At 43.8% G+C, this 24,409-nt stretch overlaps 1 long non-coding RNA gene across 1 annotated transcript in view; it reads left to right on the top strand.

Annotated features, from left to right (window-relative positions):
- Nucleotides 1-23,250, top strand: part of LOC138657955 (uncharacterized) — an 84,035-nt gene extending 60,785 nt beyond the window's left edge. The window contains exon 3 of the long non-coding RNA XR_011317274.1: nt 22,560-23,250. This is a non-coding gene — a long non-coding RNA (uncharacterized lncRNA). The remainder of the gene's footprint in view (nt 1-22,559) is intronic.
- Nucleotides 23,251-24,409: the final 1,159 nt, after the last annotated feature.

Here is a 24,409-nt window from a genome sequence, read left to right as displayed (position 1 = left end):
GGATCGTCTTGCTCCCAGAGAGGATTTACCCATGCCAAGGCGTCACCCTGCAGATGGGAAATCAAAAAAGCTATCTTGGCCCGATCAGTGGGATAATGCTGGGGCTGAAGCTCAAAGTGAAGACGACAATGATTTAAAAAGCCCCGGCATAATTTTGGATCACCGTTGTACCGAGGTGGTTTAGCCAAGCGAGGAGGAGGGTGGGGAGCAGAAGCAGAGGTAGAAGCGGCTGTTTGTATAGAAAGCAGCCGATCGTCTATCGAGAACATATAACTAAGGATATGAGCCTGGGTATCACTCTGCTGAGCCAACTCTTGCTGTAAGCCAGCTAGTAGGGCAGCGCTGCCAGGATCTGAGGGCTGGAGCACAGAAAGACGAGAATCCATTGCCTTCATGAAGGACATAATACGGGACTGATTCTCCCACAAAAAGACTAGCTCCTTTTGCGCAGCAGAGGCTCCAGCGGGGTCCATGGCCTTTGCTTACTGTAAGGATTCGGAGAAGAATCCGAGAGTGGACCCTCTGGGTCATGACTCTAGAGCCCCCGAGGTCGAGCGGACCAGATGCAACCACCCCCTATACAGGGAGCGTTAGGAGCAGGACCTTGGGGGAATGGAGACACAACAGCTAGAGCCAAATGGACGACCCAAAAGAGAGAGAGACAACAGAGCTATAGGACTGGCTAGGAACGACAGGAACACTGGACTTAGCTGGATATGGCAGGAACACGGGACTAAGCAGGATACGGCAGGAACACAGGACTTGGCAGGACACGGCAGGAACACAGGACTTGGCAGGAACACAGAACTTTAGCAGGACACGGCAGGAACACGGGACTAGGCAGGATGTGGCAGGAACACAGGACTTGGCAAGACACAGCAGGAACACTGGACTGGCAGGACACGATAGAAACACAGGACTTAGCTGGTTACGGCAGGAACACAGGACTAGGCGGGATATGGCAGGAACGCAGAGCAGAGACGACTTGAACAAAGGACCAACTAAGCGGAGACACAGAGAGAACAACGTAGGGAATAATACTGAGACTAGGGAGCCTAGGGCATAGGAATGCTGAAAAAAGACAGAGATCCTACAAAGCAAAGGCGTCTTACCTGGGAAGATGCCGGGAAGAAATACCCGATGGGCGCCGCCATGTTGGGGCGGAGCCATCGGGTCACGACCTCCCAGAAGGCTCAGCGATGCAGGAGACGCGACCGCGCATGCGCAAAGAAACCAGACGCCGCGACCCAGCAAATGAAGAAGCAGAGCGGCGAGGGACAGGATCGTGAGTGCGCCGAGGGATAGGAGAAGGCAGGTAAGTATGTGCGGACATAACACATGGAAAGGGCGGCTGAAGCTGTAGCTGACTTTCTAATATGGGCAGATAGATGGCGTACTTTCATTTGAAGATCCAGCAGCTCCGGTTAGCTTTTCAGAAAACGTTGAACCACGAGGTTAAGTACATGGGCCAAGCAAAGTACGTGTGTGAGCTCACCTTGCCTCAGAGCTGCCACCAGGTTACGGCCATTGTCACACACAACCATGCCTGGCTGTAGGTTCAGCGGTCTCATCCAAACATCTGACTGCTCTATCAGTGCTGTCCACAACTCTTCTGCATTGTACGGTTTGTCACCTATGAAGATTAGCTTCAGCACAGCCTGTTGCCGCTTGGCTGAAGCAGTGCTGCAGTGCTTCCAGCTTCTGACTGATGTGTTGATTTCAGGGATGGAGGATGAAGAGGAGGAGGAGGAGGTGCAGGAGCTGTATACTGTGGGGGCCTTTTTATATTTTTTTAAGCTAAATAGTGCTGTATATAATTAGAGAATCAGACAGCAAAAAAAAGGTCCACCGGCCTACAATGACCAAACAGTACGCAGATATATGAGGGCTTTCATGTAAATACCACACTGGCAAATATGTGGCCTTTTTATAATTTTTTATGCTAAATAGTGCTGTATATAATTTGAGAAACAGGCAGCAAAAAAAGTGGTCCACCGGTCTACCATGACCATACTTGGAGCACGCAGCTATATGAGGGCTGTCACGGAAATACCGCACTGGCAAATACGAGTGGCCTGTTTAAATGCCAAATAGTGCTATATATAATTAGAGTAACAGACAGCAAAAACAGTGGCAAAATGGCCCAAAATGCCAAAACTTTGAGCACGCAGATACAGTTATATGAAAAAGTTTGGGCACCCCTATTAATCTTAAGCTTAATGTTTTATAAAAATTGTTTTTTTTTTGCAACAGCTATTTCAGTTTCATATATCTAATAACTGTTGGATACAGTAATGTTTCTGCCTTGAAATGAGGTTTATTGTACTAACAGAAAATGTGCAATCTGCATTCAAACAAAATTTGGCAGGTGCATAAGTATGGGCACCCTTATCATTTTCTTGTTTTAAATACTCCTATCTACTTTTTACTGACTTACTGAAGCACTTTTTTTTGTTTTTTAACCTCATTGAGCTTTGAACTTCATAGCCAGGTGCAATCATGAGAAAAGCTACTTAAAGTGGCCACTTGCAAGTTGTTCTCCTGTTTGAATCTCCTCTGAAGAGTGGCATCATGGGCTCCTCAAAACAACTGTCTAATGATCTGAAAACATAGATTATTCAACATAGTTGTTCAGGGGAAGGATACAAAAAGCTGTCTCAGAGATTTAACCTGTCAATTTCCACTGTGAGGAACATAGTAAGGAAATGGAAGAACACAGGTACAGTTCTTGTTAAGGCCAGAAGTGGCAGGCCAAGAAAAACATCAGAAAGGCAGAGAAGAAGAATGGTGAGATCAGTCAAGGACAATCCTCAGACCACCTCCAGAGAGCTGCAGCATCAACTTGCTGCAGATGGTGTCACTGTGCATCAGTCAACTATACAACGCACTTTGCACAAGGAGAAGCTGTATGGGAGAGTGATGCGAAAGAAGCCGTTTCTGCAGGCACGCCACAAACAGAGTCGGCTGAGGTATGCAAAAGCACATTTGGAGAAGCCAATTTCTTTTTGGAAGGTCCTGTGGACTGATGAAACCAAGATTGAGTTGTTTGGTCAAAAACGCATGGCGGCCAAAAAACACAGAATTCCAAGAAAAACACTTGCTACCCACAGTAAAATTTGGTGGAGGTTCCATCATGCTTTGGGGCTGTGTGGCCAATGCCAGCATCGGGAATCTTGTTAAAGTTGAGGGACGCATGGATTCCTCTCAGTATCAGCAGATTCTTGACAATAATGTTCATGAATCAGTGACAAAGTTGAAGTTACGCAGGGGATGGATCTTTCAGCAAGACAATGATCCAAAACACCGCTCCAAATCTTCTCCGGCATTCATGCAGAGGAACAATTACACTGTTCTGGAATGGCCATCCCAGTCCCCAGACCTGAATATCATTGAACATCTGTGGGATCATTTGAAGAGGTCTGTCCATGCTCGGCGACCATCAAACTTAACTGAACTGGAATTGTTTTGAAAAGATGAATGGTCAAAATACCTTCATCCAGGATCCAGGAACTCATTAAAAGCTACAGGAAGCGACTAGAGGCTGTTGTTTTTGCAAAAGGAGGATCTACTAAATATTAATGTCACTTTTCTGGTGGGGTGCCCATACTTATGCACCTGTCAAATTTTGTTTGACTGCAGATTGCACATTTTCTGTTAGTGTGAAGGAACAAATTATGAAAGATTCTCCATTTTGTGCTTTGACTCCATTTTGTTGTTGGTTAAAGATAAATTCTGTTATTTACTTAGGTAGAAGGTTACAGCTATGAAATAACTCTCCTGTTTCTCACGAAGATAACATTTTGTTATTCAGCTAGTCTATGGTTCATAATTGGTATAAAGACCTTGAGTATTCTAACTCGAGTGAGCCAGATAAGAGACTCGTGGGTGTATCGCTATACAAGACTGAGACATCTGTTAATATGTTTTTTATGCCAAAAAGACACGACCATATCTGTAGTTTCCATTTTTCCTGTATCCTCATGGGTTTAGTTTTTCCTACATTCTTATAGGTTAAGAATTGTGAGCGTATTCTTATGCTGATTGGTTGAAGTATAATTTCTATGACTATGAAAACTCATACACAATAAACGGGGGCCCAGAGATCTGCTCGATCCCCCACACAGAGGCACGAGTCTCCGTCTGGTCATTTTCAGTTGCCGGCAACGCCCTTTAGATTAATTTGGAAATCAGTGAGTCAACCGTGAAGGATCACTTTAGATCCTCCCTCAACAGCTTGGCGCCCGAAACGTGGGGCCCCAAACAGGAACGCCTCTGCCCCCCGGAGGACAACAAGACAAAGGACCCTCGGAGCGGACACAGGCACTGGAAAATTGGGACTGATCATCCCCCACAACAACCACGGTAAGTTGGCAGTTATACTGTCCAGACTGACCGTTTGGTGTGGTTTTCCTGTGTTTGTTGCTGCAAAGAGGATCTGAGGTTTGTCCCCGATGGTGGGTGATTTTTGGGTGGAATCATATAGAGGTGTAGTTCCGTTGGGAGCCCAGTGCTCGAACCGTACCTCATAAGGGACGGAAACCCCGGATTGACCAGTGATGTAATTCTCTTTATAGTCAAAATATCCTGAATTCCTGATCATTGTTAGAATCAGGCGCGGTGAGGTGATCGAAGATTGGGTAGGATACGTAACTCAGGAATATATAGAAGTATACAGTATATATATCCAGAGGTATTCGGAGGGAAGTCTAAGATGCCCTCCTCCTTTCACTGAGTACTGCGTTTTTGGGTTGTCCCAGCGGGGGACAGGTAAACCTAGTGGAATAGACTATATACGGCCGCTCTGGTACTATGCACGACAAAGTAAGGATATTTAGCTCTAAAGGAGAAACATGTTTCCATGGAAGTAAGAGAAGACTTTGAATTTGTGTGTTGAATCTGATATTGTTAGCCCAAAAATGAGGAAAATATTCTCAATCATTGTTTTTTCTAAGGTGTTCTGGCATATGAATTGTGTGATGAAGGTTTTGTAGAAATTAAGTCTGAGAACTGATGTATTCTGTTTCTGTGTATAGATTTCCAAAATATCCGATGGGTGGGGTCAAACAGCTGCGCTATTGCTTTCTTTTGTGTTGAGGAATGCTGTGATGTTCTTATCTGTTCTGTGTTTCTGGTATGGAGGGGGCACAATGTTGCGTCCTCTCTGAATTTTCTATCCTTGTGTAATATGTACTGGAAGATCTGTGCTTTATACTAATGAACCACCTGCGCTCATGAACCAAGTGGAATGCAGAGGCTTAGACGGAACCACTGGCGTACAGTTAAGTACAGTAAGTATAAGAGGCCAAAGAGTGAATAGTATACTGGAAGTCTCCTATTACGGTGACATGAAGATATGTCCACTATGGACCGACAGCAATGGAGTGCCTGCAATGAGTGTAACATCCACTTACTGGTATAGAAGGTCCGAGTGGCTGTGGAGAGCAGTGGGGGTCCCAGACTAACGTCGGCTGATGTGCTGGGCTGCAATATGAGATGGCCGTAGAGTCCTGGGACCGGCTGTTTCCAGAACAGGCGCTGAACGCTGGGGCGTCTGGATAGGTAAGAGCCGCCGACTCCTGGCGTGCCCCGGCTGGAAGCAACGCCGGAGCGATAGCGGTGTGTGGAGGGGGCGTGGCTAGGATCGTGACGTCACGGATAGGGCGGGCTTGGCAACAGGGGGAATCAATCCAACGCGTTTCGAAGGAGGTACTCCTTCTTCGTCAGGGCTGGAGTTCCCTGAAACATCCGTCCTAATATAGCCTCCGCCCCCCCTATAGTTCAGACCTGCCCCTATGGGTGCCGGACAGTACCATCTACTTGCTGAGATAAGGCCTCATAATAATGGAACGTTCTAAAGTGAATGTGTGAATGGGGACATATGTAAATCTAAAATACAGGAACACTAAAAGGTGATGAGTATCCTGGTGGTAATACTTAAGTGGTGTGTGTATGTAACCATAAACGCACTAAAGAAAAGAGGGGGGGAAAGGGGGGGGGGAAATAAAATAAAAATAAAAAATAAAATTTTTTATAATAAATGAAAAATAATGAATAAAAATAAAAATAAATAAAAGAGGAAAAAAAGGGGGATTAGAGCATGGGAGGAAAGGTTACAAATGTGCAAAAGTTAAAACCACTGTTTAATAGTCCTTTATTAAAATTACGCTATATGTTTAAAAGGCCAGATAGGTATATATTAATTCTAAACCAGGAAAAGACCTATAGTTAAATGGGTCTATATTAATGTATAAAATATAGGAACTAAAATAGGAATTAAAATAAACTCAATAAAGATGATCCATCGGGGTCACTAAGATATTAGCTAAAAGACGTGTACCACAGTACCTATAAACAAAATAAAGCAAAATCCATAATGTAATATATAATACATAAGATAACGACTAGTACGCTAATGTAGTGCATAAAGGGTTAAAAGGATAATCATACTGTTAGAATGCATATAGCTCAATCTCATGGTTGAGCCCTTTAGGGGCCAGACTGTCCAGGGTAAAAATCCACTTGGATTCCACCCTGGACATCAATTTTAGGAAATCACCTCCCCTGGGATTTTGTTGAACTACTTGTATGCCGCAAAACGAAACATTCGTGCAGGATCGGTTATGTTGTTCTAGAAAATGGCGCGATAGGGGGTGTCCTTTAAAGCCTTTCTGAATGTTGTCCAGATGTTCTTTAATCCTAACTTTCAAAGGCCTCTTAGTTCGGCCTATATATATTTTCTTGCAAGGGCAAATAAGAATGTAAATGACCCCAACTGTTGCACAAGAGATCGATTCCTTTATGGAAAAACTTTTGATGCCACTGGAATCTTTAAATGTTGTTTGGGTACATTTTTTACGGGATGTACGTATACAGCAAGAGCACTGTCCACATGATGTAAATCCCACAGGGCGGTGGTTTGCTACTGATGTGGATATACCCTTTCTTAAGATCGATTTTGTTGTGGGTGCTACAAGGAGGCCCAGATTTGGTGCCCTCGTATAGACAAATCTGGGATTCTTAGATAGGAGATCCCCAATAATCTTGTCCCCTTGTAAAATGGGCCAATGTTTCCTCACTATATTCGTAAATTTCTTATATCCTGAATGAAACTGAGTTATTATCGATAATTTATTAATCTGTTGATGTATATCTTCGGGAGGGTTATTATTGCCCATTTTGTGGATCAAATTTTCCCTGGGTATTTGGGTCACTGCCCGTCTAGCTTCATTCAAGATTTGTGGGTCATATCCTTTGGCTTCGAAACATTTGGTGACGTGTGACGTTTCATCAATATAGTCCTTGAGATCAGTGCAATTCCTTCTAATACGGGTATATTGGACCCTAGGAATGTTGGTGAGCCAGATTGGGAGGTGACAGCTTTGAATGTGTATGTAACTGTTTGAATCTACCTCCTTGTGGAAACATTTAGTTTTTAATGTATTGTTTTCCACGTAGATTGTAAGATCTAGAAAATTGATTTGAGAATGGCTTACCGTAGGTGTAAACTCCAGACCAAAGGAATTATTGTTTAGATTGGAGATGAACACATCTAGATCAGCAGTCGTACCCTCCCAGATAAACAAAATGTCGTCGATGAATCGACGCCACAGTATAAGACCCGTATGTAGTGAACCTTCTTTAAAGATGTATTGTTGCTCCCAGTTGCCTACATAGAGGTTTGCATAACTTGGCGCAAACCGCGTGCCCATTGCGGTGCCCCACGTTTGCAAATAGTGTTGGTTCTCATACTGGAAGTGGTTATGTTTGAGTATGAACTCTATACTCTCCAAAATGAATTGGATTTGAGATTCTTTGTATGCGCCCAGGGCATGAAGGAATAGCTGTGCTGATTTACAACCCAGTTCATGATTAATGACGGTGTATAGTGACTTAATGTCGAGGGTACCTAAAATGAAGTGGTTTTGCCAAACGATAGATTCTAAAATTTGTATGGTATGGGTGGTGTCCTTAAGGTAGGCTGGAATCAATGGCATACATTTTTGAAGATGTAAATCCACATATTTCGAAAGGTTGGCCGTGAGGCAGTTTATGCCTGATATAATGGGGCGGCCTGGTGGATTTGCACTATCCTTGTGGATTTTGGGTATATGATAAAAAATGGCTAATGTGGGAGTTTTGTTATTAACAAAATAAAATTCCTTTTTATTAAGGATACCTAAAGATTTGCCTTTCAGGGCTAAACAATTAAGCTTGTGTGTGTATTTGATAGTCGGGTCAGACGACAATTTTTTATATGTTATGGTATCACTAAGAAGTCTAAGTGCTTCGTTGTGATATGCAGCACGATCTAGCACAACAATGCCTCCCCCTTTATCCGCAGGGCGGATGACAATGTTGTGATTGGCTTGTAGATCCACAATTGTTCTCTTTTCATTAGTACTAAGGTTATGTGGCGTGTATTTGGAATGATTTATGTTAAGTTTTTTAATATCTGCAGTAACCAAGGTCTCAAAGGACCGGAAGGAGTTTGAATATTCATTGATAGGGTTAAACCTAGACTGAGGGGCCAAATCGGTGTGGATAAATTCCGTAGTGGTGGTAGAATAGGACCTGGTTGTATTATATGCATTAGTACCCTTTTTTAAAAAATATTTTTTTAAAGCCAAATTACGCATACATTTTTTAATGCTAATAAATAGATTAAATGGGTTGGCTTGAGTTGTAGGTGCAAATTTGAGGCCTTTTTGCAATAGGTTCTCCTCGCTTGTAGTGAGCTGATATGAACTCAGATTGAAGATTTTTTGAGTGTAGGCTTGGGGTTTATTCTTTACGTTTTTCTTTTGGGCGAGTTTCCCACCCCTCTTACCTCTTTTGGTTTTGAACTGTGAGGATGGAAAAAATCCCGTTTAATTGTTGAATGTACAATGGGTTTTAAATTCTTTCTCTTGACTATAGGATTTTTGTTAGTAAGCCTATTTGGAATCCTCCTCAAATAGGTGTTGGGATTTGTGCCTCCCACTTGTTTATTTTTCATATTTGTTTGATTAGGAAGTTTACTATTCATTTTACTCACTACAGTTGAATATGATATGTGATTCTGTTTGCTTGTGGTGGGGATGGGATCTTCCCATTCTGTGGTAGTTTCCACATCCTCCCCCATATTCGAGAGCTGGGAAAAATGATTAGAAGTGGGGATTTGAATATGATCCACAGTACTAGGTGCTCCTGATGGGGGGGTGAGGACTTGATTAATATAGACATCAGGAGAGTCAATGTTCGTTAAAGGTTCTGTTTGTATCGCCCCACCATTAGTTCTAGTTCGAATAGACACAGGAGTGTACTGGGTCGAGTTGGTATTCGTGTAAGTAGAAAAAACTAAAGATATGTCCTCCAGATGGTGGGTTGGGGAAAGATTGTATTCGTCTACTGTGACCAGTTCATTACTGGGGCTGGATAAAGGTTCGTTCAGACAATTATTAGGCACAATGTTTTCAAACGGTAGGTTGTCCCTAGCAAATTTTTTCATTTTTTTATTAATAATATCCTTTTCTTTTTCTTTAATTCTATACATAATCCTAGGGATAAGATCATGTGGTTCTTCAATATGGTTATACATTTTCAATTGGTCAAATAGCTCAGTAATAGACTGGTTGATTTTAGCCAGATTAACGCCGCGTTTTTCTATTATAAAGTGAAGGGCTTTATTAGAAAACATTTTGAATAGGGCATCCCATTCTTTTGGGATTTTTGGTTCTCCAAAATCACCTGCCAGGGTTTTCTGAATAACCAACCCCTTTGGGACAATATCTGCTTCTGCATATTTCTCCAATGAAGCAATCTCCCAGAGGTTACGCATTTCGTTTACTAGATGTTTTTCCAATGATCTCAGTAGAGATTTGACCTGATCTAGTTCATTAATAGACAATTTGTGTTGGGAGAATTGGGTCTGGATGAATCTGCGTCGGACATCTCTATCAGTTTTGAGTGCATCTAGTGCCATGGTGTAGCTGCCTAAGTGTGAATGCACAGAGAAAAGAAATACAAAGTAATAAACACTGGCGCTGTACACTACGGACGATGGAGGAAATAGGGGAATAGGCTCTTGCTGTATACGTACATCCCGTAAAAAATGTACCCAAACAACATTTAAAGATTCCAGTGGCATCAAAAGTTTTTCCATAAAGGAATCGATCTCTTGTGCAACAGTTGGGGTCATTTACATTCTTATTTGCCCTTGCAAGAAAATATATGTAGGCCGAACTAAGAGGCCTTTGAAAGTTAGGATTAAAGAACATCTGGACAACATTCAGAAAGGCTTTAAAGGACACCCCCTATCACGCCATTTTCTAGAACAACATAACCGATCCTGCACGAATGTTTCGTTTTGCGGCATACAAGTAGTTCAACAAAATCCCAGGGGAGGTGATTTCCTAAAATTGATGTCCAGGGTGGAATCCAAGTGGATTTTTACCCTGGACAGTCTGGCCCCTAAAGGGCTCAACCATGAGATTGAGCTATATGCATTCTAACAGTATGATTATCCTTTTAACCCTTTATGCACTACATTAGCGTACTAGTCGTTATCTTATGTATTATATATTACATTATGGATTTTGCTTTATTTTGTTTATAGGTACTGTGGTACACGTCTTTTAGCTAATATCTTAGTGACCCCGATGGATCATCTTTATTGAGTTTATTTTAATTCCTATTTTAGTTCCTATATTTTATACATTAATATAGACCCATTTAACTATAGGTCTTTTCCTGGTTTAGAATTAATATATACCTATCTGGCCTTTTAAACATATAGCGTAATTTTAATAAAAGACTATTAAACAGTGGTTTTAACTTTTGCACATTTGTAACCTTTCCTCCCATCCTCTAATCCCCCTTTTTTTCCTCTTTTATTTATTTTTATTTTTATTTTTATTCATTATTTTTCATTTATTATAAAAAAATTTATTTTTTATTTTTATTTTATTTTTTTCCTCCCCCCCCCTTCCCCCCCCTCTTTTCTTTAGTGCGTTTATGGTTACATAAACACACCACTTAGGTATTACCACCAGGATACTCATCACCTTTTAGTGTTCCTGTATTTTAGATTTACATATGTCCCCATTCACACATTCACTTTAGAACGTTCCATTATTATGAGGCCTTATCTCAGCATGTAGATGGTACTGTCCGGCACCCATAGGGGCAGGTCTGAACTAAAGGGGGGGCGGAGGCTATATTAGGACGGATCTTTCAGGGAACTCCAGCCCTGACGAAGAAGGAGTACCTCCTTCGAAACGCGTTGGATTGGTTCCCCCTGTTGCCAAGCCCGCCCTATCCGTGACGTCACGATCCTAGCCACGCCCCCTCCACACACCGCTATCGCTCCGGCGTTGCTTCCGGCCGGGGCACGCCAGGAGTCGGCGGCTCTTACCTATCCAGACGCCCCAGCGTTCAGCGCCTGTTCTGGAAACAGCCGGTCCCAGGACTCTACGGCCATCTCATATTGCAGCCCAGCACATCAGCCGACGTTAGTCTGGGACCCCCACTGCTCTCCACAGCCACTCGGACCTTCTATACCAGTAAGTGGATGTTACACTCATTGCAGGCACTCCATTGCTGTCGGTCCATAGTGGACATATCTTCATGTCACCGTAATAGGAGACTTCCAGTATACTATTCACTCTTTGGCCTCTTATACTTACTGTACTTAACTGTACGCCAGTGGTTCCGTCTAAGCCTCTGCATTCCACTTGGTTCATGAGCGCAGGTGGTTCATTAGTATATAGTTTTTTCTTTCAGACAGGGTATAGCACAGACCCTGCCACCCCACCAGCAGCTCTGTCCTCTTCTCTCTTCCCCCCCCTCGTTTTTTTCCCCTCATCTTCCTTTATTAGCCTATTCCCCTATTTCCTCCATCGTCCGTAGTGTACAGCGCCAGTGTTTATTACTTTAAAGATCTGTGCTTTATTTAAAGCAATAGTACAATATTGTATTGAAGTAGAAAGAAATATTGTAAGTTTAAAGTAAAAAATGGCGCCTAGTTTTAGAAGGAAACTTGTAAGAGATTGTTTGGTTATCAGTGTAATTGAAAGATTGGTAAAAGATTCACCTGCTTCAAGTTGAGTGGTTGATATATAGCAAATTAAGGATTAACAGAGAAAGTGAATTCTGATTTGTTTTTGTTACGTTGAAAAAGGAAAGTTGTCTATTACTATGACAAAAACTGGATGTTTGTGGTGCAAGAAGGAACTGAGAAAGTGATTGAGGGTAATGTGTTAGAAAGACAAACAATTAAAAATAATAATCTGAAACAGGGGGGCTCCCTGCTAGATGATAAGGTCCCTCCCCAGGAAATCAAGCCTCTTCTCCCGACTGTAAGCTCTGTGCCCCTTAACCCCAAAGCTCCAATATATCCTGGGTTGCCAAAACTCAGTGCGCCCCCACCCTATGATCCTGCCGGGTGGATTTGTGATGTATGCAGAGTTACTAATTCTCAGTGGAGACAGGTCTGTTACAATTGTGAAGCAAGAAGACCCGGAGTTGTAGCCCCCACCTTTCCCTTGCTAAACGCTGACGGCACTTATTATCAGCCACCGCCAGCACCAGTCCCTGCTATGCTTAGTATTGCTAGTGGTTATGAGTATCCACCCCCTCCTACTTTAGTTATCCGATTCAGAAACATCCCCCATGGCCTTATATAGACAAATAGCAGCGAATCGAGAGATTTATTCCACTCCCCGGAAAGATCTGTTACACTTACTCCATGTGAAGGCTGGAGAGGGGTATTTTCCAATTATTGAGGGTGGCATAATGTATAATGTGAACGGGGGAACCTATGAGAGTGATGTTGATTTCTGTAATGCTTTAAAGGTTTGGGCACAAGATAGACTAGTGGACCACGCTACCTCCCTCACAGATATCACACAGGACAAGGGGGAGACTGCCGAGAAGTTCTATGGGCGTCTTATGGTAGTGTTTAAAGATTTGGGGTTTTCACTGTATAATAAAGCCTATTCACACCTTTTTGTGGCAGCTTTGATGTCCGGCCTTAAATCTGAATTGAAGGAGGCAATAATGTCAGTTAGACCTGACATCGAGAATTCCACTCCGGACGATGCACTAAAAGTAATTAAAAGTTTTCAAAAGAATTTAGCACGTTCTGCATCAACAGTAAAATCAAGGGATAAAACTGTAGCTGCAGTAGCTGCAGGGATTTCTGCTCCAATCTCAGCCCCGAATCCCCCTCCCAACGCAGCAGCAGCAAGGACACAGCTCCATTCCTTATCGGTGGCCCACCAGACTCCAGCTCCTGACCTTCTCCCACCTTACACAAATCCAGTCCCATACTCCAATATCCATTTTAACCCTATGTCTGGGAATCTCCCTCCCAAGCCTCGCCATGTCAATTCTCAGATCGAGAGCTTGTTTTAATTAGAGTAGATGGCAGACCCAATAAATATACTCTCACAAAACCCATCCCTGTGGGATCTTTCCCTGAAGTTACTGCTCAGTTTGTAATCTCTCCCTCATGTCCAGTAAATTTACTGGGGGCAGATTTATTATCACAGTTCCGCTCCAGAATATAATTCCAAGATGCTGGTCAAATGGTATTTACGTTATATAACCCCTATGCAGATGAACATAATGAGATGTATAACTTACACGCCCTTCCCACGGTTATGATGGCCCTGGTAGGCCCAGATCCACCCCCAATAATGCCTGTAAAACCAGTAAAAGTGTTTCTCAAACCTGGTGCCCCTTTTCCCAAAGTCCATCAGTACCCTTTGAAACATGATCAGGAGCGGGGCCTCAAGGGGCAAATACAAACGTTACTCGATAATGGTGCCCTGGTACCCTGTGTTTCTCCATGTAACACGCCCTTGTTTCCCGTTAAGAAAAAGACCCCACCCAGCCAACCCCCTGTGTACCGGCTGGTACAAGATCTACGGGCAGTTAATGCAGCCACGGTTCTAGAAACTCCAGTGGTGCCTAATCCACATACTCTTGTCCCAGATACCTCAGGATGCTGCTTGGTTCACAGTCATCGACCTCGCCAATGCCTTCTTCAGCATTCCATTACTCCCTGATTGCTAGTTTCTGTTTGCATTGGACAGTTATGCCACAAGGGGCACAAAACAGTCCCAATCAGTTTGCAAAAAATATGGGCCAATGTCTTTTACCCTGGCAGTTAAATCACCCCCCTATGTCACGCTGCTTCAGTATGTGAATTATCTTTTCTTGTGTGTATGGACAGAGCAGGAAGCCATTGTTGCCACTGTTCGTTTCCTCAAGTATCTTGCAGATCTGAACTGTCGGGTTTCGGCCTCGAAACTTCAGTTCTGCCTTGGTCAAGTGATATTTTTGGGTCACTGTCTCCTTCAGGGTGCCAGACACCTCACAGAAGAAAGAAAAATAGCCATCAGCTCCGGATAAGCTGTTACTACGGAAGACACTGTATTGCCCGGAGCTGCACTCCCTCCCTCACTGTCAGCACAAGTAGAACTTCAGGCTCTGTCTACTGCATGTGTTTTGGCCAAAGACAGGCGGGCTAATATATACACGGACTCACAGTATGCATTTGGTATTGCTCATGATTTCGGAGCCCTATGGGCCAATCGAGGATTTGTTACTACCGCCGGGACTCAGTGGAGAATGCTGAAGCTGCTAAAACCCTCATGGACTCAATCAAATTACCTACTCAGGTGGCTATTATCAAAGTTAAGGAGCACGGTACTATGGAACAGTCCACAGACTGGTGGTAATGCCTTTGCGGATATGCAAGCAAAAGCAGCTGCTCTTCTGCCTGTTGAACAGACCATACCAGCTATGGTGACCACACGCTCTCAGCGTAAACAGTTACAAGAAACACTGACTCTACAGGAACCTGATGATCTATGCCAGACTGAGGTCTTCTGTCGGAACCCGCGAGACAGCTTAATGACGATGCAGAGAATGTCTCCAAAGGAAGAAGTGAAGCACTGGAAAGCTGATGGAGCACGTATGGACATGGTCTCTGGAAAAAGGACCAACTTGTGTGTCTCCCTAAGCGGATGTACCCTGCTATTGCCACGTGGGCGCATGGGCCCACACATCGAGGTATCTGTCAGACCTGCAATCCCGGTCAACTTCAACGTGCAACCCCGAAGCACCTTGCTAAGCCCGACTATCCATTCCAAAGGCTCCAGGTGGACCACCTCACGTTGCCTAAGTCTGGAAGGTATGAATATTGTCTGATGGTTGTCGATATGTTCTCCAGTTGGCCAGAAGTATTCCCCGTTACCAACGTGACTGCAAAGATTACAGCAAAGAAACTGGTGATGGAAGTTATATGCAGATATGGTGTTCCAGAAGTTGTTGAAAGTGACAAGGCCCGGACTTTTCTTCTCATGTGTATCTGGAGGTTCTGACAATGCTTAGATCCACTGTAGCCCTCCATACTCTGTACCATCCACAATCCATTGGGAAAGTTAAGAGGCTGAATGGCACACTGAAGGGACAATTGACCAAATTGATGCAGGAGACTACGGCTCCATGACTAGGGCTCTTACATATTCGTACTGCCCCTATTGCAAAACATGGCCTGTCCCCATATGAGATATTGTTTGGTGCTAGGTTCTCAGTTGCAAATTTTCAGTCTCAGTAGTTGTCAGAAGAAACTGTCCGTGCTGTTCAATATGTTATTCAGCTTAGTAAAAATGTTGCTGACACCCATGTTTTAGTTTCTTCTTCCCTTCCAGATTCAGCAGAAACCAACACTTGTCACAATTTGAAGCCTGGTGTTTTTATGGTCGTGAAAAGCTATGTCAGAAAACACGGATTAGAACCCTTGTATGATGGTCCCTACTGTTGTGAATTCTGTGGCCAAGCTCCCTCCTGTGGTCGTGAGTGGTACTTCGGCTGGTTCTGTCTATGAGCTTCCTTTGGTGGATGGGAGTGGTACTGCGGCTTCTGAGTTTCCTTCCTCAGGTGATGAGGTTAAGTCGTTAGGTGCTGCTCTATTTAACTCCACCTAGTGCTTTGATCCTGGCCTCCAGTCAATGTTCTAGTATTGGTCTTGCTTTCTCCTGGATCGTTCCTGTGGCCTGTCTTTCCTGCATAAGCTAAGTTTTCTTGTGTTATTTTTGTTTGCTATTTTTTCTGTCCAGCTTGCTATATTGGTTTTTCTTGCTTGCTGGAAGCTCTGGGACGCAGAGGGAGCACCTCCGTACCGTTAGTCGGTGCGTAGGGTCTTTTTGCCCCCTCTGCGTGGTTGTTTGTAGGGTTTTGTGTTGACCGCAAAGCAATCTTTCTTATCTTCGGTCTGTTCAGTAAGTTGGGCCTCACTTTGCTAAATCTATTTCATCTCTGCGTTTGTATTTTCATCTCTACTCACAGTCATTATATGTGGGTGGCTTCCTTTTCCTTTGGGGTATTTCTCTGAGGCAAGGTAGGCTTATTTTTCTTTCTTAGGGCTAGCTAGTTTCTCAGGCTGTGCTCGAGGCGCATAGGACTGGTCAGGAGTGCTCCACGGCTACCTTTAGTGTGGTTGGATAGGATTAGGGATTGCGGTCAGCAGAGTTCCCACGTCTCAGTGCTCGTCCTATGTTTTTGGTAATTGTCAGGTCACTTTGTGTGCTCTGAACTTCAAGGTCCATTGTGGTTCTGAATTACCTGTTCATAACAGTACTGGAGGCCCAAAGTACTAATGCTTCTCAATAGAGGGAAAAGAGAAGTTCTGAGACCATTTTTTTTTCTTTGCACTGTGTTCTGTCTTTCTTTTCCCCTTTACATCAGGGTGGTTCAGAACACAGGTGTGGACATGGACATTCAGGGTCTGTTCTCTTTGATGGATAATCTCGCTATAAATGTACAGAATATTCAAGATTTAGTGGTTCAGAATCCTATGTTAGAACCTAAAATTCCTATTCCTGAGTTATTTTCTGGAGATAGAGCTAAGTTTTTGAATTTTAAAAATAATTGTAAACTATTTCTGGCTTTGAAACCCCGCTCCTCTGGTGACCCAGTTCAACAAGTTAAGATCATTATTTCTTTATTACGTGGCGACCCTCAAGACTGGGCATTTTCCCTTGCGCCAGGAGATCCTGCATTATGTAATATTGATGCGTTTTTTCTGGCACTCGGATTGCTGTACGATGAACCTAATTCAGTGGATCAGGCAGAGAAAATTTTGCTGGCTCTGTGTCAGGGTCAGGATGAGATAGAGATTTATTGTCAGAAGTTTAGAAAGTGGTCCGTGCTCACTCAATGGAATGAATGTGCGCTGGCAGCTATTTTCAGAAAGGGTCTCTCTGAAGCCCTTAAGGATGTCATGGTGGGATTTCCTATGCCTGCTGGTCTGAATGAGTCTATGTCTTTGGCCATTCAGATCGGTCGACGCTTGCATGAGCGTAAATCTGTGCACCATTTGGCGGTAGTATCTGAGCATAAACCTGAGCCTATGCAGTGCGATAGGACTTTGACCAGAGCTGAAAGGCAAGAACACAGACGTCAGAATGGGCTGTGTTTTTACTGTGGTGATTCCACTCATGCTATCTCCGATTGTCCTAAGCGCACTAAGCGGTTCGCTAGGTCTGCCACCATTGGTACGGTACAGTCAAAATTTCTTTTGTCCGTTACTTTGATCTGCTCTTTGTCTTCCTATTCTGTCATGGCATTTGTGGATTACGGCGCTGCCCTGAATTTGATGGACTTGGAGTTTGCTAGGCGCTGTGGGATTGTCTTGGAGCCCTTGCAGTGTCCTATTCCATTGAGAGGAATTGATGCTACGCCTTTGGCCAAGAATAAGCCTCAGTATTGGACCCAGCTGACCATGTGCATGGCTCCTGCGCACCAGGAGGATATTCGCTTTCTGGTGTTGCATAATCTGCATGATGTGGTCGTGTTGGGGTTGCCATGGCTACAAGTCCATAACCCAGTATTAGATTGGAAATCTATGTCTGTGTCCAGCTGGGTTTGTCAGGGGGTACATGGTGATGTTCCATTTCTGTCTATCTCATCATCCACCCCTTCTGAGGTCCCAGAGTTCTTGTCTGATTACCGGGATGTATTCGATGAGCCCAAGTCCAATGCCCTACCTCCGCATAGGGATTGTGATTGTGCTATCGATTTGATTCCTGGTAGTAAGTTTCCTAAGGGTCGACTGTTTAATTTATCTGTACCTGAGCACGCCGCTATGCGGAGTTACGTGAAGGAGTCTTTGGAGAAGGGTCATATTCGCCCGTCATCGTCGCCATTGGGAGCAGCATTCTTTTTTGTGGCCAAGAAGGATGGTTCGCTGAGACCTTGTATTGATTACCGCCTTCTAAATAAAATTACGGTCAAATTTCAGTACCCCTTGCCACTGCTGTCTGATTTGTTTGCTCGGATTAAGGGGGCTAGTTGGTTCACCAAGATAGATCTTCGTGGTGCATATAATCTTGTGCGTATTAAACAGGGCGATGAATGGAAAACAGCATTTAATACGCACGAAGGCCATTTTGAGTACCTGGTTATGCCATTCGGGCTTTCTAATGCTCCATCAGTGTTTCAGTCCTTTATGCATGACATCTTCCGAGAGTACCTGGATAAATTCCTGATTGTATACTTGGATGATATTTTGGTCTTCTCGGATGATTGGGAGTCTCATGTGAAGCAGGTCAGAATGGTGTTCCAGGTCCTGCGTGCTAATTCTTTGCTTGTGAAGGGGTCAAAGTGTCTCTTTCGTGTTCAGAAGGTTTCATTTTTGGGGTTCATTTTTTCTCCTTCTACTATCGAGATGGACCCTGTTAAAGTCCAGGCCATTTATGATAGGACTAAGCCAACATCTCTGAAGAGTCTGCAGAAGTTCCTGGGCTTTGTTAATTTTTATCGTCGCTTCATCAATAATTTTTCTAGTATTGCTAAACCGTTGACTGATTTAACCAAGAAGGGTGCTGATGTGGTCAATTGGTCTTCTGCTGCTGTGGAAGCTTTTCAGGAGTTGAAGCGTCGTTTTTCTTCTGCCCCTGTGTTGTGCCAGCCAGATGTTTCGCTTCCGTTCCAGGTCGAGGTTGATGCTTCTGAAATTGGAGCAGGGGCTGTTTTGTCGCAGAGAAGTTCTGATTGCTCGGTGATGAAACCATGCGCCTTCTTTTCCAGGAAATTTTCGCCTGCTGAGCGAAATTATGATGTTGGCAATCGAGAGTTGCTAGCCATGAAGTGGGCATTCGAGGAGTGGCGTCATTGGCTTGAAGGAGCTAAGCATCGCGTGGTGGTCTTGACTGATCACAAGAACTTGACTTATCTCGAGTCTGCCAAACGGTTGAATCCTAGACAGGCTCTTTGGTCGCTGTTTTTCTCCCGTTTTGACTTTGTGGTTTCGTACCTTCCGGGCTCTAAAAATGTGAAGGCGGATGCCCTGTCTAGGAGTTTTGTGCCCGATTCTCTGGGTTTGCCTGAGCCGGCGGGTATTCTCAAAGAGGGGGTAATTTTGTCTGCCATCTCCCCTGATTTGCGGCGGGTGCTGCAAAAATTTCAGGCTAATAGACCTGACCGTTGCCCAGCGGAGAAACCGTTTGTCCCTGATAGGTGGACGAATAAAGTTATCTCTGAGGTTCATTGTTCGGTGTTGGCTGGTCATCCTGGAATCTTTGGTACCAGAGATTTGGTGGCTAGATCCTTTTGGTGGCCGTCTCTGTCGCGGGATGTGCGTTATTTTGTGCAGTCCTGTGGGATTTGTGCTCGGGCTAAGCCCTGCTGTTCTCGTGCCAGTGGGTTGCTTTTGCCCTTGCCGGTCCCCAAGAGGCCTTGGACACATATCTCTATGGATTTTATTTCGGATCTCCCCGTCTCTCATAGAATGTCAGTCATTTGGGTGGTTTGTGATCGCTTCTCTAAGATGGTCCATTTGGTGCCCTTGTCTAAATTGCCTTCCTCCTCTGATTTGGTGCCATTGTTTTTCCAGCATGTGGTTCGTTTACATGGCATTCCAGAGAACATCGTTTCTGACAGAGGTTCCCAGTTTGTTTCGAGGTTTTGGCGAGCCTTTTGTGCTAGGATGGGCATTGATTTGTCTTTTTCCTCGGCTTTCCATCCTCAGACAAATGGCCAGACTGAACGAACCAATCAGACCTTGGAAACATATCTGAGATGTTTTGTTTCTGCTGATCAGGATGATTGGGTGTCCTTTTTGCCTTTGGCTGAGTTCGCCCTTAATAATCGGGCCAGCTCGGCTACTTTGGTTTCGCCGTTTTTCTGCAATTCTGGGTTTCACCCTCGTTTCTCTTCAGGGCAGGTTGAGTCTTCGGACTGTCCTGGTGTGGATACTGTGGTGGATAGGTTGCAGCAGATTTGGACTCATGTAGTGGACAATTTGACTTTGTCCCAGGAGAAGGCTCAATGTTTCGCTAACCGCAGGCGCTGTGTGGGTCCCCGACTTCGTGTTGGGGATTTGGTTTGGTTGTCATCTCGTTATATTCCTATGAAGGTTTCCTCTCCTAAGTTTAAGCCTCGTTTCATTGGTCCATATAGGATTTCTGAGGTTCTTAATCCTGTGTCTTTTCGTTTGACTCTTCCAGCTTCTTTTTCCATCCATAACGTGTTCCATAGGTCATTGTAGCAGAGATACGTGGCACCTGTGGTTCCATCTGTTGATCCTCCTGCTCCGCTTTTGGTTGAAGGGGAGTTGGAGTATATAGTGGAGAAGATTTTGGATTCTCGTGTTTCGAGACGGAAACTCCAGTATCTGGTTAAGTGGAAAGGTTATGGTCAGGAAGATAATTCCTGGGTCTTTGCCTCTGATGTCCATGCTGCCGATCTGGTTCGTGCCTTTCATGTGGCTCATCCTGGTCGGCCTGGGGGCTCTGGTGAGGGTTCGGTGACACCTCATCAAGGGGGGGGTACTGTTGTGAATTCTGTGGCCAAGCTCCCTCCTGTGGTCGTGAGTGGTACTTCGGCTGGTTCTGTCTATGAGCTTCCTTTGGTGGATGGGAGTGGTACTGCGGCTTCTGAGTTTCCTTCCTCAGGTGATGAGGTTAAGTCGTTAGGTGCTGCTCTATTTAACTCCACCTAGTGCTTTGATCCTGGCCTCCAGTCAATGTTCTAGTATTGGTCTTGCTTTCTCCTGGATCGTTCCTGTGGCCTGTCTTTCCTGCATAAGCTAAGTTTTCTTGTGTTATTTTTGTTTGCTATTTTTTCTGTCCAGCTTGCTATATTGGTTTTTCTTGCTTGCTGGAAGCTCTGGGACGCAGAGGGAGCACCTCCGTACCGTTAGTCGGTGCGGAGGGTCTTTTTGCCCCCTCTGCGTGGTTGTTTGTAGGGTTTTGTGTTGACCGCAAAGCAATCTTTCCTATCTTCGGTCTGTTCAGTAAGTTGGGCCTCACTTTGCTAAATCTATTTCATCTCTGCGTTTGTATTTTCATCTCTACTCACAGTCATTATATGTGGGGGGCTTCCTTTTCCTTTGGGGTATTTCTCTGAGGCAAGGTAGGCTTGTTTTTCTTTCTTAGGGCTAGCTAGTTTCTCAGGCTGTGCTCGAGGCGCATAGGACTGGTCAGGAGCGCTCCACGGCTACCTTTAGTGTGGTTGGATAGGATTAGGGATTGCGGTCAGCAGAGTTCCCACGTCTCAGAGCTCGTCCTATGTTTTTGGTAATTGTCAGGTCACTTTGTGTACTCTGAACTTCAAGGTCCATTGTGGTTCTGAATTACCTGTTCATAACACCCTACCAAGTCCTCCTCATTACTCCTATGTCAGTAAAGCTGGAAGGAAGGCCGACATGGATCCACACATCGCACTGCAAGCTGGTCAAACAGACTAGTAGCAAATAAGGGGACATGATGTTTTGGTTTTTCGTATTTCCATATAATAATGTTGATAACCGAATGGGACAGCCTAAATTCTCCAACATCCTTGAATAATAAGTTTGTACAATATCATAAAAGATTAATAGTACAGATGGGTATAGCCAATAAAATTGTCAGTTCTATTTTCATTTACCCTATGATTACACAAATGTGGGATAAATTGCTTAGGGCCACAGATTATCCAGATGATCAAATTTGGGATATATTGAATATACTATACTTAATACTACTGTCGCTGTCCAAAACCAACTTATCATAGTCACTAATCAATATACTGTAGTACTGGACTACTTAACAGCAGCACAGGGTGGTATGTGTCAGATTATTGGACCCGCATGCTGTTATTATACAGATCCCAATAGTACTCTAAAGTTAAAGTTAGAAGATATTCAAAAAGTCAGAGATCAATATGATAAAGACAATGACTGTAATAAGGACAGTTGGTGGGCAGACACCTTCTCCTTTCTTAATCCAGCCAATTGGTTTGAGGGACTTGCGGCTGGATAGCTGGAATCTTGCAAAGTTTGTTACACATCGCTGCCTTTATCCTTGTCATGTATGTATCCTTGTAGATTGTGAGCCTTCGCGGGCAGGGTCCTCATTCCTCCTGTACCAGTTATGACTTGTATTGTTCAAGATTATTGTACTTGTTTTTATTATGTATACCCCTCCTCACATGTAAAGCGCCATGGAATAAATGGCGCTATAACAATAAATAATAATAATAATGTATGTAATACTAAAACTTGTTCTTTGGTGTATTTCTGTATGTATTAGGAAATTCTGCACTAAGACAACTAAGGATGAAACCAAAAGCGTTGCCACCCCTGCTCTCTACACCGATTTCACAAAGTTACCAGATGAAGATGTTGAAGCCAAGCGCATAGCTATCTTCAAAAGATCCCCACCACCGTCATCAACAATTGTTATTCGTAAATTCTAGCATACAGGGGGGACGGGTACGCCGCAACAGCCATGGCTGGTAACATGGCACCAGTCATGTGAAGACCAGTACCCCTCAAGCTTATAGCTTGGGATAGTACCTCTGATGCTGGACATTAATTAACAAAATTTATCTAGGGGGGAATGTGCGGGAACAAATTATGAAAGATTCTCCATTTTGTGCTTTGACTCGATTTTGTTGTTGGTTAAAGATAAATTCTGTTATTTACTTAGGTAGAAGGTTACAGCTGCTATGAAATAACTCTGTCCTGTTTCTCACGAAGATAACATTTTGTTATTCAGCTAGTCTATGGTTCATAATTGGTATAAAGACCTTGAGTATTCTAACTCGAGTGAGCCAGATAAGAGACTCATGGGTGTATCGCTATACAAGACTGAGGCATCTGTTAATATGTTTTTTATGCCAAAAAGACACGACCATATCTGTAGTTTCCATTTTTCCTGTATCCTCATGGGTTAAGTTTTTCCTGCATTCTTATAGGTTAAGAATTGTGAGCGTATTCTTATGCTGATTGGTTGAAGTATAATTTCTATGACTATGAAAACTCATACACAATAAACGGGGGCCCAGAGATCTGCTCGATCCCCCACACAGAGGCACGAGTCTCCGTCTGGTCATTTTCAGTTGCCGGCAACGCCCTTTAGATTAATTTGGAAATCACTGAGTCAACCAAGAAGGATCACTTTAGATCCTCCCTCAACATTAGTACAACAAACCTCATTTCAAGGCAGAAACATTACTGTGTCCAACAGTTATTAGATACAGTGGGGCAAAAAAGTATTTAGTCAGTCAGCAATAGTGCAAGTTCCACCACTTAAAAAGATGAGAGGCGTCTGTAATTTACATCATAGGTAGACCTCAACTATGGGAGACAAACTGAGAAAAAAAAATCCAGAAAATCACATTGTCTGTTTTTTTAACATTTTATTTGCATATTATGGTGGAAAATAAGTATTTGGTCAGAAACAAAATTTCATCTCAATACTTTGTAATATATCCTTTGTTGGTAATGACAGAGGTCAAACGTTTTCTGTAAGTCTTCACAAGGTTGCCACACACTGTTGTTGGTATGTTGGCCCATTCCTCCATGCAGATCTCCTCTAGAGCAGTGATGTTTTTGGCTTTTCGCTTGGCAACACGGACTTTCAACTCCCTCCAAAGGTTTTCTATAGGGTTGAGATCTGGAGACTGGCTAGGCCACTCCAGGACCTTGAAATGCTTCTTACGAAGCCACTCCTTCGTTGCCCTGGCGGTGTGCTTTGGATCATTGTCATGTTGAAAGACCCAGCCACGTTTCATCCTCAATGCCCTTGCTGATGGAAGGAGGTTTGCACTCAAAATCTCACGATACATGGCCCCATTCATTCTTTCATGTACCCGGATCAGTCGTCCTGGCCCCTTTGCAGAGAAACAGCCCCAAAGCATGATGTTTCCACCACCATGCTTTACAGTAGGTATGGTGTTTGATGGATGCAACTCAGTATTCTTTTTCCTCCAAACACGACAAGTTGTGTTTCTACCAAACAGTTCCAGTTTGGTTTCATCAGACCATAGGACATTCTCCCAAAACTCCTCTGGATCATCCAAATGCTCTCTAGCAACCTTCAGACAGGCCCGGACATGTACTGGCTTAAGCAGTGGAACACGTCTGGCACTGCAGGAT

Source organism: Ranitomeya imitator, chromosome 1 (assembly GCF_032444005.1).
Source record: "Ranitomeya imitator isolate aRanImi1 chromosome 1, aRanImi1.pri, whole genome shotgun sequence".
NCBI classification, from domain to species: domain Eukaryota; kingdom Metazoa; phylum Chordata; class Amphibia; order Anura; family Dendrobatidae; genus Ranitomeya; species Ranitomeya imitator.
Note: the sequence above shows the minus strand (reverse complement) of the source record. Positions and strands in the feature narration are given on the sequence as shown.